Here is a 3,977-nt window from a genome sequence, read left to right as displayed (position 1 = left end):
GATCCAGCCCTCAGCCTCAGCTGTGACCTGTGGACAGCCCCTTCAGCTGTCTCCTCTCCTCTCCCACCACATGGAACACTTTTAAACATGTTGGTTCATCATTTTATTCCACTAGTAAATACTTAAAGATGCATTGCCAATAAATAATACTAAAAAATAACCACTAGGCCTATACCACACCCACAGTGATACCAGTTCTGTACTAACATCTAGTACCCAGCAGAACTCCATTACTTGTTCAAATTTTTCTGATTATCTCATCATTGATTGATTGCTTATAATTTACTTGAAATGACACCCCAACAAAATACAATGCTGTGTTCTTTTCAAACATTTCTTAAGTGTCTTTTTATCAATGAAACTCTCATTCCCCTTTTAAAAATCTCATGCCATTGAAATTCTTAAGAAATAGGGACACTTCTACAATTGAACCTTCTACATTTAAATGTTAGCCATTTCTATGAGGTTGTTAAACATACTCTTATCCATCGTATTTCCTGTAATTTCACTAGAGTTATCGGTTTCAGTGTGATGCTCTGGCTTCAGCCAGGTACAGACATAAAGGATATTAAGTCTTCATGAAATGGGTCATCAAATTATCATCAACAGGACTGCGGCAGATCAGGGTGCTGTAGGGAGACATGAAAATCTTGGGATAGATTTCACAGCAAGATAGACTCAGAGCAAAGCTGTGTATGCTGCAGAAGATAATTCCCAGAGTTCACAGAAGGCTTGCTGTTCCAGCTAGAGAGGTGTGTGCAGAGTGGATCTTCAGAGGTGTAGAGTTCAGCTGCTGGGCTGGGAAGGTGGGCCAGGCCAAGCCGACTGACAGAGCCGCATCAAGCAGAGATGATGAATCAATACTTTATCCTGAGAGGGTAGGACTTATCCAGGGTTTGCTAGGTGGGCCAACTGAAACTGCTGGGAAAATCCAGTTTCCCCAACACTATTTATTGAAGAGGGAGAGGAGGAAAGAGTCCCTGGAGCCCACAGTGAATTCCCTGGAAGAGGGGCCCACAGAGATCCTCTCTGAGCCCAGAGCCCAGTGATGATGGCTGCTCCCGGACTCCCCCAGGACCCAGACTGTCCTATGGAGAAAGGGCCATTTCCTGTGCCTCTTCTGCTTCCCACTGAAGCACACTATAATAAATGCAGTTGGAATGTCAGAACCCCTTTAGTGGATCCTAGAGGGAGCTACCCAGACCTCAGGAGACTGGAATGGGTAGATGACTTATCATGTAAATTCTTGTCCCTTCAATCAGTGGGTCCACAGGACACGCCTTTCAGCACAGCTGTGACAACTGCACAAGGAGAGCCCAACATCCTAGAGGGGTGCTGTGGCCCATCTCCCCCAATGAAATTGAATGGAATTCCTCAGCACAGTGGGACAATTGTCCCCAGAGGCCAGGGACAAACGTGGGACTCACTGTGGAGAAGGTGGGTGTGTTGTGCTGAGCCTGGTCCTCAGAACAGCCTGACTCACAGGCATGTCTGGCATTAATGACTGGATCATGGTGTCTGGATTCTGCAGAACTCAAGTAGACAGGAGTTCTTAAATTCTGAGATCAGAACCAACCAACACAGGCATTGGGTAGAATTCATGGCTGTAGCAATCACATTTCTGATGAGACCACTTTGCAAAATACTTGAGGGTGTTTTAATTATTATATAAGTTTACAGAAAAAAATCTTAGACGCCATGGAGACAGGATTAGACCTCATTTTCTTAGCTCACTATTCTTTCATAAATACCATAATCCCTTTTGAATGGACACTTATGCATATTTCCAAGTAACAAAAAAAGAATTCCTTTGGCTAGTATGTAAGTTGTGTTTCTGAAGTTATCAACAATGTAATGTAGAACACTTATCCTGCTGTAATTCTCAAAAAGCAAGTATACTGTACAATTGGGTCTTAGAAATTGAATTCCTGGACCAAAGAGTCAGCACAATTAATTCAGAAAAACCTCACCTACTGGTTATCCTGCTCCGTATTGCTGGGACAGTGCTAGTGAAAGGCCAGTCTCACAAACTCTAGGATCACAGCCACCAGCTGAGGGCTCACATTACAGCAGAGATTTCTGCCTCAGTACAGCTCTCTGTGACTTCTGGGTCAGCTCTGGGATGCAAGTCACCAGAAATTTACTGAAAATAAATCCTTGCATATCAAGGCTATTTTGCCTTAATTAGGTTTAAAATGATATAACAGAACTAAGAGTTATTTCAAAATTACAGATAAGATCAATGAAATAGATATTTTCTCCATGTCTTTCCCACTGAGCAAGCCAACATTCAGCAAAAATGGCCGTCCCTGTGAATCAGCACAGATGGGCTCAGAATTGCATAACCAACAGTGAGAAATTCATGAAGACTTACTGCAATGGGATCTCTCCTAAATGAGAAGGTTATATATAAAGAATCAAAACAATCTGCCCAATAGAAGAAGAGAAAGCAGAGCATCAGAAGGAGGACACTCTTCGCAGCCTTCACCTCAGGGGGGGTTCTGTGGAGGAGCTTGGAGGTCTGAAGGTGGAGCACGTGCTGGTGGTGCTTGTGGAGGAGGAAGACCATGTGGCCACTGGCCCCGCCCATGACACCCTGGAACACAGCATCTCGAAGGACCATGAGAGTGAGAAAAATCCATCTGATTATCCTGTTTTCTGGTTGAAAATAACAGTAGTCATTGTTTTTACTTATTTCTGATGTGTTCATTCTGCTGATATTTTTGACATAAAATGGCAAGTTCATGCTTATCAAGGAATTGAGTATCCAAAGGAAGAGCAACAAGGGAAGCAGGTGCCAGGCTGACCTGGGCTGCAGCCTCCTCCACCTGGAGGCTCTGGGGCTGATGGTGATGGCCTGGACCACCGTGAGGAGACTGGTGGTGCAGATGGACAGGCCCCGGGCCACCCTCTCCAGGGAAACCACAACCTTACAGCCTACGTCACCTAGGAGGTTTTTTAACACAAAACTGGATATTGTCCTCATCATCCCTTTTGTAAGAAGTGTCATCGTATTTGTAAAAGCCAAATGGATGAGAATGAGGTGTATAGATTTCATAGTTCTTCTAAGTATGCAAATATATTTCACAAGAACAAAGATGTTCCCCACAATGCCAAGTCCTGCCAGAAACATGAAGACTGTTCCTTTGGCAAGATGGGAAACCATTGCTTACTTCATAGGCAGAAAAACGTGGATGCAGCAAACACCTGGAGAAAGCAATAGTAATGGTGATACATATCTGCAAAAGTATTCCACACCAGCACTTTTCTAGAGTGTAAGAATAGTCAGTATATATGTAATGGTGCAGATCTTTGTCCCATGAGATATCACTTTTCCTTGTGGCACTTTTTGTAGGTCATAAGTATATAGATATAGATAGTCTCATATGCTGTCTTCAAGACTAATATTCATAAATATAAACTTTCAACCCAGAGTTTTTAAAAAATTCCTTATTAACAAAACAATCTATTTGTTAAATTCATAATATCCTTCCTGTGTTCAAACTTGGTGCAGATGCACAAAATCCCCAGCTCCCCAAGCAAGAATTTATCTCTGTCTCTTTTCTTTTTATTCTAATTTGTTGTCAGTTATTTAATTCCAAGAGCCAGGAGCAGATGTTAACCTGACTGCCTTACCCTCTCCCTGTACATAGGAATCTTAAAAATCATGTTTCTCCAATGTTTTTAATATCTTGTAAACTCAGCTAGGTACAAAATGTACATCATTTTATTTTGGTTCATATTCCTTTCTCTCTTTTTTGTGAATCTAAAAATCTCCAGTTTTGATTTTACGTTTCCAAGTTTTATTCTTTGATGATGAGACCTTTATATTTCTGAACTTCTTTATACCAAAATGGCTTTGTGATTTCACTGCTTAACAAATGCTCAGTTGTTTTATGCAGTCTTCATAGAAAGTCAAACTGTACAATCCCGAAAGATATGATATCAACAGTTAGAGCTGAATCAGCCCAAGTCAT

At 41.8% G+C, this 3,977-nt stretch overlaps 1 pseudogene across 1 annotated transcript; it reads right to left on the bottom strand.

The window, feature by feature from the left end:
* Nucleotides 1-2,190: 2,190 nt before the first annotated feature.
* Nucleotides 2,191-3,058, bottom strand: LOC308650450 (vomeronasal type-1 receptor 4-like; annotated as a pseudogene). Its single transcript has one exon. The product of its transcript is annotated as a vomeronasal type-1 receptor 4-like (transcript).
* Nucleotides 3,059-3,977: the final 919 nt, after the last annotated feature.

The sequence above is a fragment of the Spermophilus citellus genome (genome assembly GCF_964194105.1).
Source record: "Spermophilus citellus genome assembly, chromosome: 5".
NCBI classification, from domain to species: Eukaryota; Metazoa; Chordata; class Mammalia; order Rodentia; family Sciuridae; genus Spermophilus; species Spermophilus citellus.
Note: the sequence above shows the minus strand (reverse complement) of the source record. Positions and strands in the feature narration are given on the sequence as shown.